Raw genomic sequence first — 13,897 nt, 5'->3', positions numbered from 1 at the left:
AATTGGAATTTTCCTCCTTATTATTTTAATTGTATAAATATGAAGGCTGCCAAGGAGCATCTTTCATGATGGAAAAGGGATCTGTGAAATGATCACAAAGCCAGGGAAAGCAGGGGAGAGATGGAAGAGTCCTCTGCAAATTCAGCATACAAAAGTATGTAGCAAAGGATATCTTACAGTAATAACACGTTAATATTGTAACATGGTAAGAGAAAACATTAAGTGAGAAAGAAAGGATTGTTTTTGACTTAAATGAACTTTAAAACTTGTTTGAAATACAAAGTACACAAAATTGTTAACTAGAAAGCATGGATAGCCCCAAAATCCATGAGGCAAACACTGAGCCAGCCTCTGAGAAAGAAGGGAGTAATTTATTCTTCTGTATTTTCTCTGGGAAAGGAAGCCTGGTGTTGCTAGAAATTCTACCCACTGCTCTCATGTTATGGAATTTACAGAATCAGACTTCAAAAAATGGTACAACTGTGTTGAAAAGAACAGCATTTTACAAAGCGACTTTTCCCCCACTAAACAAGTTTTATTACTGAGTTACATTAGATTTTTTCAGGTGTCCACGAGTTAGTGGCTAATTTTTAATTTAGATTTTCATCACCTCACCACTGCTCAGAAAAGTTCAGCGTGTCCATGACTTCAAAAATTTTTTCCATGAAGGTCTAAAGAGCAGCTTCTAATACTTAAGCACAGACAGATAATACATAACCCCAAAAAGAAGGTTAAGAATAAATTCAGTAAGCTCTTCCATCAGGAGCTTCCGATGTGACAGCTTGTTGAGTTGACAAGCTAACACACCAGCTTCAGTGATAACTTGGGATGTTGATGATATCTGTGCCCTGTTTCAAGCCAGGAACTCTGGACCGTCAGCCATCTATGCCCACAGGCATCATGCCAAGCAAAAGTGGAAAAAGGTGCTTTCATACTTGGAATTTAAACCTGATGTGTTGTATACCTAGTTTGTTAATGTGGACGGTTAACTGCTTTTCTCAAAATATATGCTCTCCCTATACTACAAAGCTACAGTAATCAAGACAGTATGGTACTGGCATGAAAACAGAAATATAGATCAATGGAACAGGATAGAAAACCCAGAGATAAACCCACGCACGTATGTCACCTTATCTTTGATAAAGGAGGCAAAAATATACAATGGAGTAAAGACAGCCTCTTGAATAAGTGGTGCTGGGAAAACTGGACAGCTACATGTAAAAGAATAAAATTAGAACACTCCCTAACACCATACACAAAAATAAACTCAAAATGGATTAAAGACCTAAATGTAAGGCCAGACACTATAAAACTCTTAGAGGAAAACATAGGCAGAACACTCTATGACATAAATCACAGCAAGATCCTTTTTGACCCACCTCCTAGAGAAATGGAAATAAAAACAAAAATAAACAAATGGGACCTAATGAAACTTAAAAGCTTTTGCACAGCAAAGGAAACCATAAACAAGATGAAAAGACAACCCTCAGAATGGGAGAAAATATTTGCAAACAAAGCAACGGACAAAGGATTAATCTCCAAAATATAGAAGCAGCTCATGCAGCTCAATATCAAAAAAACAAACAACCCAATCCAAAAATGGGAAAAGACCTAAATAGACATTTCTCCAAAGAAGATATGCAGATTGCCAACAAACACATGAAAGCATGCTCAAGATCACTAATCATTAGAGAAACGCAAATTAAAACTACAATGAGGTATCACTGCACACCAGTCAGAATGGCCATCATCAAAAAATCTACAAACAATAAATGCTGGAGGGGGTGTGGAGAAAAGGGAACCCGCTTGCACTGTTGGTGGGAATGTAAATTGATACAGCCACTATGGAGAACAGTATGGAGGTTCCTTAAAGAACTAAAAATAGAATTACCATACGACCCAGCAATCCCACTACTGGGCATATAGCCTGAGAAAACCATAATTCAGAAAGAGTCATGTACCCCAATGTTCATTGCAGCTCTATTTACAATAGCCAGGACATGGAAGCAACCTAAGTGTCCATCGACAGATGAATGGATAAAGAAGATGTGGCACATATATACAATGGAATATTACTCAGCCATAAAGAGAAATGAAATTGAGTTGTGGTGAGGTTGATGGACCTAGAGTTTGTCATATAGAGTGAAGTAAGTCAGAAGGAGAAAAATAAATACCGTATGCTAACACATATATATGGAATCTAAAAAAAACAGGTTCTGAAGAACCTAGGGGCAGGACAGGAATAAAGATGCAGACGTAGAGAATGGACTTGAGGACACGGGGAGGGGGAAAGATAAGCTGGGCCAAAGTGAGAGAGTAGCATTGACATATATACACTACCAAATGTAAAACAGATAGCTAGTGGGAAGCAGCTGCATCGTACGGGGAGATCAGCTCGGTGCTTTGTGACCATCTAGAAGTGTGGGATAGGGAGGGTGGGAGAGACGCTCAAGAGGGAGGGCTTATGGGGATATATGTATGCATATAGCTGATTCACTTTGTTATACAGCAGAAACTAACACAACGTTGTAAATCAATTATACTCCAATAAGGATACTAAAAAAAAAAAGTTTATATATATGCTCTCCCCTTGACAACTTTGGTGCCGGAAATTCCAGTATGATTATCGTCTTATGGGCAACATTGAAGTGTTACCGTCTATCCTGTACCACAGTCAAAAAATAATAATAATAGGAAGAAGTGGGAGAATCACTCAGATGGAGTCGCTTTTACGTTTTGATACTCATCTTACAAGTCTCAATTCTTTCATTCTCTGTCAAGTCCATCAGTGAGGCACATTAGATGACCAGGAGTTTGTTCTGACTGACGCAATCAGACCTAAACACCTCCACTCTCTTTGCTAGGGAAGCTGTGATGTCTCCACCTACCCATCATGTGCTGGTACTTAACCAAGGAGAATGTTTCCAGTTAAAACCAGATCACGGATTTTTTTAAAAAACATGAACAGAAAGGATCCTATTTTCAACTGAATAAATAATAAATCGGACAATATATAAAAACCCTGTTTTAGTGGAATTGACCTTGTGATATTTCGTGGTGCCTTAGGCTGGCTGGCATTGAGCGGCATGTTTGCCAAGAGGCACACCAGGCTATCTTTTTCCACTTGTTAAATTTTTGGAATGTTTCTTATTAGATTCAGTCCAGTTCTTGGGTCCACAGGTCAGTGTTGGCTCTTATAATCTGACCTTGATATGTTTTCAAGGGTAGGAGAATTCTCTTCTTTTCTCCTTCTTCCTTTTCTTTTTCCAGTATTAAAGAAAATAAAGGGAAGGTGTTTAATGTCTAGAGGAAATAGGGCTTCTTATGCGGTCCTGTCTCAGTTACGTCCGTTTATGTATGACTAAAGTAATAAATCAGTAGGGACTCTTCTGAATGCATGCAGGTAACAGAAATCCAACTCAAGATGTCTTAAGCAGAAAAGGGCACATACTTGGGTCATTTTTGGTACAAAGTCCTGGTAGCCTGGGTTCAGGTGCTCATATGACATCTTGGTCTCAGGCTCTTCATGTCTTAGCTCTGCTGTCCTCTGGGTTGGCTCTTTTCCCAATCAGGCTTTCTCTACATGAGGGGAGTTTCAAGTCCAATTCCTGTTAAACTGGAACCTGTGAGAAAGAGGGCTTATCTTACCAAGGGTTCCCAAAAAGCCCCAGGATTGAGTCCCACTGGTTCAGATCAGGCTGGTTTGGCTCTTTTATGTGTCCTGAGCTAATCACACAGGAGAGGAGCATGTGTGTGTGTGGTGTGTGTGTGCGTGGTGTGCGTGTGTGTGTGTGTGTGAGAGAGAGAGAGAGAGAGAGAGAGAGAGGGAGATGCGATTAGCCAGGCATAGGTCACATGCGTGGAGATGGTTTTAGCTCCACCTGAACCACAGGAACTGAGGGATGGCAAAGAAACTCCTCCTGTGGACAGGCTTTCATGAGCAGAAGTGGCCATTGTTTCTGGGCAGACAGAAATAGCAGTGGTGGACACCTGATTAAACCCATTCTGACATCCGAATTCCAAGAATATCTTATCGACAATTGTTATATTACATGGGTATTCATTTCATTTTTGCATACTTGATTTGATGAGCTTTTTTAAAATACCAGATTTGAAGTAATGAGGTCAGAGTTAAAAATTCTGTCTCTGATATCTGATACCTCTGTAACCTTGAACAAGCTTAGTAGCTACTCAGAGCCTTAGTTTTCTCTTCCTCAAGTGAGATTAAGGCCCCCTCACATCACTGTTGTGAGGCACAAATAAAGTAGTAGTTATCACAGTAGTTTACAAAGTATACAGCTCTACGTTTGGGTGTTTTTAGAAATTATTATTATTTTGAGATAACTCTAGCTTCCTTCTACACTATGCTTTTTCAACTGCAACTGGGAATAAATGCATTTTAAAGTAAAGCTCATAATACTTAGCTGTGTTTTACAAAACTATTTCTGTTTTCCAGCTAGTAGGCCCCAAACTAATACCTTTCCAGAGATGTGGAAACAATAGTTCTTAGGATTGCAAACACTGGACAGGAGGTTCCTATCTGTGTTATAACCTAGTTAGCATTGGAGCTCTTTGGAGAGGATTTATGGATGGTATCCATACTTAAGTACTTTTAAATACTTTATGAGTTAACATATATTAAAAATGTCATTATATTATATATTAAATTTTATTTTATTTCTCTTATAGTAAAGGGTATGAGTGCTAGGGGCGAGGCCTGACTCTTCCTTATTTTTTGATTCCCTGTAATAAGCATTCCATAAATACTTGTTGACCAGATTACTTTACACAGGTCTTAGGCACCACAAAACCACAGGTTTCCAGGACTCCAGCTTAGACACAAACTGGGATGGTCTCAAATCTTTTAGAGAAACAAACTACCTGGAATAGTAGCTTAGATCTGGTAGTCAGTTCATCGTCATTATCGTCAGAGCCAGCACTGATTAATACAACTTTAAGATGAGGAAACTGAGGCTCGGAGACTTTGTGTTGTTGACCCAAGGCCACAGAGATTGTAAGAAGCAGAGCCAGGATTTGAACCCAGGCTCTCTAGCTTCAGAGCCTGTGCTTTAACCACTGTGATGATGAACACCCGGGTTGTGTCTATACCCTCAGACATGACACATTCTAAAAATTCTAGAACCCCAAAAGGCTTCAGTGCAATTTCTTTTAGTCCTCTGACAAACTCTGTTACTAATAGCTAATACTTTATGTAAATGCAAAGTTAGTAGAGAATGGAACCTCTAAGGTGGTGTGGATAAACATTGTATTTAAAGAAGATCCTTTGCTCTTGACATCCAACTTTTCATTCTTTGCAAATCAGGGGTAGCAAACAATTGCTTCACATAACCAGTTGTGAAATGTTGTGACACCGCCCCCCCTTTCTGTATCGATCTCTACTTTGAGGCTTGAATGTAGTATCACAAAAATTTATAGTAACTTGCAGTATCTACATGCACTTATGGCTAGAGGATCTTTTTGTGCTTCTGTTAATGAAAAGCAGAGAACTTCAGGGTGGGAGGGGGCCAGAAAATGTGTCTTGATGCGGCGCCCCTTCTAATACATCCTTAATAAACAGCCACAAGTTTATTCCTGAGCTTGTCCCTGTAAGGCAGTCCCCACTTTGTGAGGCAGCCAGCCCCACCATCATCAGAAAAGTTCTAATGAATAGAACTCTTGCCTTATATTGAACTGAAAGAAGCCTCCTTAAAGCTCCCATGTAGTTAGTTAATGCTATCTTCTGAAAACACGAAGAGTAAATCTACTCCCTCTTGCTGAGAATAGTTCTTTAAGACTAAAGACAATTTGATGTCTTCCCTTCACTATATTAACCACATCCCCCTCTTGCCAATAGCATTCTGATAAGTGGGACGCAGACTACGCAGCATCCGGATTCCCCAGCTCTGGGCATGTCAGTGCCGTTTTAGAACTTGGTCAATGCTCAGTGTATCAGTGATCCTTCCCAACTATGTAATATGCTGCTTTTAAAAGTGTACCTCAGAAAAGTGTGCCTTTCAAGTAATTCCTCCAGTGTATTGATTTCAGTGCTGAACAAGGCAGAACTGAGGAAAAAGTTCTTCTGGTAGCCTTCTACCAGAGACCTCTTAGGCTGGCATCATGCAAGAGGATTAAATCAACCAGACCTTGTTTCCCCATACATTCCACAAGGAAAACATGAGGAAATAGTGCGGTCTCAGTAAACATCATTGAATGAATGTCCTGTCCAATACCTCTCTTTTTTTTTTTACCAGAGGCAGGAACCAATGTTGAGCATATAGTTAATAAATGGGTTGAAATTTTAAAAATGACATTGTCGATTTACAAGAAAGGAACATAATGTATATTTTAAAGAGATGTTACAGGCAGAGAACAATTAGTACTTTGCAAGATGGGATTTCTTTGCAGCAGTTCACGTTATGATAAAAAGCAGATCGGTGCAGTTCTGAATGAGTGATTAATATTTCTGCTAATGGCCCTGAAAAATGTTTGTATCAAGAGTCGTGGCATCCAAACTTTGAGGGAGAGCAAGTAAAATAGCCCATATTGCAAGAAACAGCATGATCCCAATTGACTTAAATTCCCTGCAACATCCAGGGAACCTGGGGAGCTGAACAGTAAGATCTGGATTGTATAGACAGTGTTCCATTTTTTTTCCTCTGCTCTGTTTTTTCTTTTCCTGTGAAGAGATTTCATAAATAATTGTGTAATGTCATTTAGGGCTACAACTGTCATATTAGGGAATGCAGGTTATGTATTATCTCTACAAATGAATAACAGGTCACATGGCTATAGTTCTCTCCTATTTCAGCAGCTGAGAGCTTACTTTATGTGCTGTCAGTAGCAGAATCAGAGTTTACAGGGAAAGAGGGAAGAAAGATGGTGGGGGGTGGAGAAAAGGAGGGAGGAGGGGGGAGGGAAGGAGACAGGGAGGAGCAAAGCAGGGAGGAAGTGAGTGAAAGAAAGCTGTAACTTTGGGCAGGCAGCAAGTAATATCAGAATTTGTATCATTTCAGTGTACTTATGATGAGACCGAAGGCAGTGTTTACTTCCTCCCATTTTTGCTAGATTGATTCATTCTGACGCCAGCAATAATGGGTCACACATGGAAAAACAACTATTGGCCTGGCTTTTCACTTCTAGCAGGTGATTACCAATCTGTCCAAGAATTTCCCTGATACGGGGTCAAGTTCACAATCATGAAGGTTTGAGAAGACTGCTCATCAGAAAAGTGAAGAAATGACGGGAAGCAGGATTTTTTAGCCCAGCATTCCCTGCAAATAAAATAGTTGATCCAAAACCTTTCACAGAAAGGGCCAGTGGTAAGAAAGCCTGAACTTGTGACGTTGATGACATAGTTGAAGAGGAGAATCACACATGGTTGTTAGAGAGTGTCTACACATTGCAAAACTCACCCGTGAAGAGAGGAGGAGGATGGTTCCCACGTCTACGACGGTGGGACGGAAAAATAAGATGCTGGCCTGCGACTTCTGGGTAACTCAGGAGAGACAAAAGCTTCTGATTCCTGGTTTCCAGGCAGGGTTTGGTTGGTGCCCATGGAAGAGGAGGCTGCGAGGGCTGTCGCTGCTGAAGAAAAGAGATGTTTTCTTTTGCATACGAGGTGTTTGGTGCATTGTTCCTTGACTGATCTGAATTTGTCTGACTCCGCTGCTGACCGAGGCTTCCTTTGTTAGGGTGCCCATTTTTCTTTTGCCTTTGAAGCTGTTTTGTTCTCTCTTCAAGTTTGTTTTTGTTTTATTTTAGAAGAGCTGTCATCCAAGAGAAGAAATGGACTTCATTACTCTTTTAACTTTCACTCTGAACCTTTCGGATTTCTTGTTAGATTCTTTCTGGTCAATTTCTGAACACCCCAAAGTGTGAAAAATTATGACAAACATAAGGGAGAAACAGAGGAAAAGCTTTCTTTTTTTTTTTTTTTCCCGAGCTAGAACAAGGCAGAAAATTTCATCTCTGATAGAATCTGACCAGAGGGCTCTATTCACACAGGCTTCTTTATTAAACTAGCTACACAGCATCGGCAGAATCCCGAAGGTTTTCAGAGCCTAATTGGTGTGACTGAGTGGGTGGAGCTATCGCCCACTTGCTGCTTCTAAGGCCCATCAGCCTCTGAATCCCAGTTTACCACATACTGGTCCTGACAAAGGAAAATGGATCATGTCCATAGCAATCCCTATTCCATAAACGTTGACTAAAAGCAGGGCTGACCCCTACTCACTTTGCGACCCATGCCTTGTACCCAATGGATGAGCAGTAATTATCTCTGGATGAATGTCAGGGTGCCAGGAAGACAGGTTCTTATGCTGTAAACGTTTTTCCACATTTTCAATTTGTGCCTGAAAGAATAACCCCTTGGAGCGTAGAAAGCATAGACTTAACTTGGATATAATATGCTGGGTTTTGGGGGAAGACTTCTCCGAGAAGGTGGCACTGGAGTAGAACATGAGGTATGGGAGCTGGTCCTGCAGCGTCTGGAGAAGGGGAAACAAGGGCAGAGGCTTTGAAGCAGGAGTGTGCTTTGCTGTCCAGAACCAAGTGAGCAAGAGAGCAGAGAGGTAAGGGCGGGCATGGGAGCCGGAGGATGGAGATCCTTGCCGGCCATTATTAGGACTCTGAATTTTCTTCTGAGTTAAATGGAGCAGAACAGCATGATCTGGCTTTCACTTTAAATGGATCATTTGGGCTGTTGTATTGAGAATAAACACTAAGGGGGCAAGGATGAGAGCAATGAGTTTGGAAGCCTGATGGAAGAATCCAAGTGAGAAAAGGTAGTGACTTGGACCAGGTAGTGACAGGAGGGTGAGAAGATTTTAGAAGTAGATTCAGTAGGATTTGCTGCTGGAATGAATGTGAAATGTGAGCAAGAGGACGACCCCAACTGGGAGAAGAGGGTTGCCATTTGGTGAGATAAGAAAGCTTACAGGGAAGGTGAGGTGATCGGAGCTTGGTTTGGGGCATTTAAGGTTAGGATACCTCTTAATCACCAAGATTGAGAGAGGTGTTAAGAAGGCAGCTGGATGTCTGAATCTGGAGTTCAGAGGAGAGATCTGGGCTGGAGACATAAATTTGGGAGTCAGGACAGGATGAGACCACCTGGTAAAGCCAGAGAAGGAAAAGGGATTGAGGTCTGATGCTCCGGGGACCAGAGGATGATAGGAGCCAGCAAAGGAGGCTGAAAAAGGAAGGAGTGATCAAGTGTCAGGAGGTCAAGGAAAATGACCAGTTGGATTTGACACAATGAAAAAAGCAGTTTCGGCAGAGTAGGCCCAGGTGAGGACGGGAGAAGGGGAAGCAGAGACCATATAGATACTTCTTGGGGGGATTTGCTTCTTAAAGAACAGGAATCGGAGCAGGAGCTCGGGGAGAATGTTGGGTCAAGGAAAGGGGCTTGTTTGCTTTTAATGGAAGATGTTTCAGTACTTACAGGGAATGTTCCAGTAAAGAAGGGAGAACAGACGGTGAAGGAGAGAGAATTTATTGTAAATTACTGGGTTGCTACCAACTGAGCAAAAAAGAAGTCAACCTTTAGGAGAAAGACTTTGAATATAGGTAATATGCTTTTTAGTTTGTTACTAGATTTGAATACAAATGTGTGGTATTTTCTGGACTGTATTCGTGGTAACCTGAGATACATAATGGTAACAATAGCAATATGTGTGTTGCATTTTAAGAAAACATTTCCAGGATCAGGAGAGAGGTCTGAACTCAAGATAAAATTGTGTACCTCTAAAAGTGTGCTAACTTCATCACCAAAGAAATAAACATTAAATTATTGATATCTCAGTTCTAAGATCGCTATACCTTAACCCCCATTTATTTGGATTTCATGGTAATTCAAGTTCAGATCAACTAAATTAAGCTTCACAATGTATGAGGAAAAGGAACTGAGAGAAAATTAATAAGCAAATGAAATTGCAAAGGGTGTTTACCATCCTTTTACAGAATTGTTTCCAGGCTCGTACAAGCAGCTCTTTAGCATGTAGGTGTGCCTCTCTCTTCAACAAAGTCAGCGGTGCTTTTTCAGCCTTTATCAGGAAAAACGAGACCATCTCTAACAAGAAGTCTGCAAGGTTAATCTCTGGTGCATTTTGCCAGAAGAGTGTTGTCAGTGACGTAGTTTACTGAAGGCACAAGTGGCAACAACAAAGTAGATCAACTAAACGTGATAATGAAGAGCAGTAATTAATGTTCCTATGGTGCTTGACCATTTGCCAAGAAATATCGAACACATTCTGTGATTCCATTCACTCAGTCAATACGTTTGATGGCTTCTGTATTCCAGGTCCTAGAAACAGAGATGTGAAAAAGTTCCCTCTCGCGTGAAGCTTACTTAGCACGAGCCACACGACGACCTGATGAAATAAGCAGGCCAAGTGCTATTGTTCTTCTTCTTTACACATGAGGACATTCTGAAGTTTAATTAAAACTTAGATTTAAATCACTTCTGTTCTAGGAATTGGGGCCCCAGATGAAATTTTCTCACTGCTATTTTCTTTCTAAAAGCTTTTGAACACTCTGTACTTCAATGCATGTTGTACCCTGAAGTATTATCTTCATAAATGTAATGAAATTCTGCAGGGGAAGCTCTTTTGCATTTAAAAAATTCATTCCAACACTCAGCCTGGTAACCACGTGTCTGGAAGAAGAGCCATTTCATGTTATGAGGACACCAATTACAGCTGGTCTACCTTAAGCTACTGCTCTTACGCGCCTGGTAAAGTCTTTGCTACCATCAGAATTACTGTGATGTCTGACATGTTATCAGCTTTTTAAAAAACCATCTCCATAACTAAAATACAATTAACTGCCTTTATTTTAAACTCTGTTTTTTGAATCTGACTTTTTACCATTTGCACTGAGGCACATAGTTATTGGAAATGAGAGAGGATTTCCTTTATCAAGTTTGAACATACCTTATAAGTGAAAAATAGTTATTGTAACACCTTTAAAAGGTATATAAGCCACATGGGAACTCTCTTCAGTGTATATGACTAGAGGTGGGTTTTATTTCTTCACTGAGAAAATCTTATATGGAGTTTTAAAAATAAAAATAATTATGGCACAAGACCCTCTCTTCCCTCCTTAACTTTCTGGTAACTTCTGTGACTGTTGGAAGATATATTCATGTAACAGGATGCTAAGGAGGAACTTGCCTGTAGGTACTAAGTATTGCACGTTCTAAAGAGAGAGCTGCTGATAAGGGAGCCAGACACCCTACTTGGAATTTACCAACAGGTGGTGAATCCTGCCCTGCACAGTCAGCCTCCTGTCCACAGAGTCAGAAGATTGGTGCTGGGGGCGGGCCAGGGGGGCAGAGAATTGTCTGAGCCACTGTGGAAAGAACCGAGGCTTCTCCTCCCTTCCCATGGGAGGGGAGAGAGTGCATCCCCATGCAACCCAAGCCTAAGGAGAAGGTCTCCAAGAGGAATGCTCACCCGAAGTGAGGGAACCAGCCAGAAGGGGAAACTGGTATCTCTCTCCCTAGGTGAACTTCTGGGAGCAGATGCAGATAAACCAACCTGAACTGAGGAAGAGAGAACTGGAGGGAGATGTCCTGGCAGAGAGGAGGATTGGTCACAGAGCAGACTGCTCTGCGTGGCAAGGATGTATATATGTGCTGTGGATGAGCAGTCAGGAGGCGGGGCTCGTGCACTCTCCCCTGCATCCCACCCAAGGGGCCTGCACGTGTCCTACCTAAGAAGGCTGGATGGGGTTGGGGAAAGTCAGGCTAGAGCCACATTTCTCACATCAGGGACTGTGCAGTAAGGACATCCCTCCCCAGCAAAGACCTCCAGAGAACCTCCACAGATACGGTAGAACCCAGGGCGGGGCAGCTCCTATGAGAAGGATCAGAGACCAAGTTAGTGTTACCCTGAGAAGCAGTGACAACCAGCAGGGAGAATTCAGCCACTGTCAAGTAAGAGAGAGGCCCTTGTCCTTCTCCTGTATCCTCCGGCCCAGCTAAGTGCATGAAGGAGGCTGAGCTTGGCATGGGGGACATCCAAGGAGGACCGTGCCACCCTACCTCGGGTTTCTTTAAGCCTCAGGACTGGAGTGTGGTGGGGAAGGGCAAAGTTTGAATCATAAATGATATTGGAGTTTTATAAAAAAGTGAATTCTTCATAACTCAGAGTGACCAGGAGGTCATGCAGGCTGCCCAGAATGTCGATTGGCCTGTTGCCCACCAGGGAGGAGGGACTGGGCATGGCCCGTTTGGGAGGAGTTGACTGGAAAACAAAACTTTTAAGGTATTTGAACCCCTGTAGAGTTGAGACTGTTCCATGAACTGGCTCCATTTATATATATTTGTTTCAGGATTAGTAAACAGCCTCCATATAACTGAATATTCTCTCCGTCTTCTGGCGAGGTCAGTACTGGGCTGGCATTCCTCCCTAGCCATCCTGGCAGGCTGACACGTTGTGACACTTCCCTGTGTGACCACAGCAAGCCACTTAACCTCTCTGAATGTCCTTCTCTTCATCTGTCAGATGACAGGTGATCCCTGGGTTACTTCTAGCACTAAAAGTCTGTGAAAGTCGTAGAAGATGTAATTTCTGTAAAAGAACTATCTCAGAACTGTGGGTGACAGTGCTTTAAGGGTATCCTAGAAGTATGTTTGGCGCCGGTTAAGATGGTAGTCTTGCTGAAGCATGGAATTAATATATTTAAATCAGATGACACCTATTGGAGACGAGGCTGGGGGTTTAATGGCCCCAAGACTTAACTTGCTAGAGATTTAATTTTTGCAGAGAAGGAAGGGGAAGATGCCCCTGTGGAGAAAATAGCGTGAAGTTTAGAGCAGAAACTGAGAATAGCAGAGCTGGTTTAAGTGGGAGGTGGTTGGAGGTGCCTTTTGGTCAGACCCCAGGTATCTTACTTTCTTAACAGAATGCCAATTACCTGACAGTCTGTCCCCAGCAAGCCATCCAGATGACAGAAGGGATGGAAAGCAAAGATGTAGGTGTGTGTGGAGCTGCCTTTGGAACTGGAGAGAGAGATGTTAAATTTCTGGTGAGCGTTTCTGGGAGGGTGGAGGTGGGGGAAACATTTAGCCAGGGATAAGCTTTCTTTTCCACAGCGCATTTGCTGATGATATTGTTCTTTGCTGGGTTTCTAAACTGTGTTCTGGTTCCATTCTTATCTCCTTCCTGCACTGATCTTTGTGCGCTCTGCTTGTGAATTCTGGGGATGTTCGCAGCGCTTAGCTGAATAAGTTCAGGCGTTCTGCCATTTTCTATGATTCAATTTCATGGTGTCTTTTAGATGATGGAGTTCAGGAAAAGAACTCTGTAAAGGTCAAGCCAGGAGTCTCGTTGGTTTATCTGGTGGTTTCTGCTATAACTCCTGGGAGGGTGTTGGTTCATTTGGCATTTGGTTCTAAGCAAACGTTACTGCCTTTTAATAATTGTTGGTTGTTAGATTGTTAATGGTGTGGTAGAGAATCCGAATCATGCAGCAGATTCATTAGGCTCACAGACACCAAATGGCATTCCCCAAAGTTTCTGGTTGAGGGACGGAGCTGAGCTTCCCAACCCCAGCCCCTCCCTGCTGTGCCTCCTTGGGGCCCCTCCACCACCACACATTCCCTCTGCTGGGCAGCAAACTGACACTTCTCCCTTGTTAATCACAGAGCTTTGCTCTTGAGAGCTCTGGAGGGGAAAAATCTCTCTAGGTTTATCAACTTGAGCAATGACTAAGTTAGGAAAGTCATTTTATTGCATTGTTTGCTCTCGGTCATTTGAAGATAAGAAAATTAAAATGTTTGACCTGTGTTAAAGATTTTTTTCCCATCCTTCTTGAACTTCATAAAAATATTTATCCTCTGAAACGAATGACATGAAGAGGGAAGGTATTTCCGTTCTCTTCAGCAAATGTAAAACAC

The 13,897-nt window shown here is 41.9% G+C and overlaps 1 protein-coding gene across 28 annotated transcripts in view; it reads left to right on the top strand.

The window, feature by feature from the left end:
• The window catches only part of ANKS1B (ankyrin repeat and sterile alpha motif domain containing 1B), a 1,179,755-nt gene that overhangs the window by 1,088,670 nt on the left and 77,188 nt on the right, over positions 1–13,897 (top strand). The gene's annotated exons all lie outside the window — the stretch shown is intronic.

This window comes from Aethalodelphis obliquidens, unplaced genomic scaffold, assembly GCF_003676395.1.
Source record: "Aethalodelphis obliquidens isolate GAN/ISIS:26980383/991018 unplaced genomic scaffold, ASM367639v1 scaffold8, whole genome shotgun sequence".
Classification (NCBI taxonomy): Eukaryota; Metazoa; Chordata; class Mammalia; order Artiodactyla; family Delphinidae; genus Aethalodelphis; species Aethalodelphis obliquidens.
The sequence above is the reverse complement of the archived record's forward strand: the minus strand, read 5'-3'. Positions and strand labels throughout refer to the sequence as shown.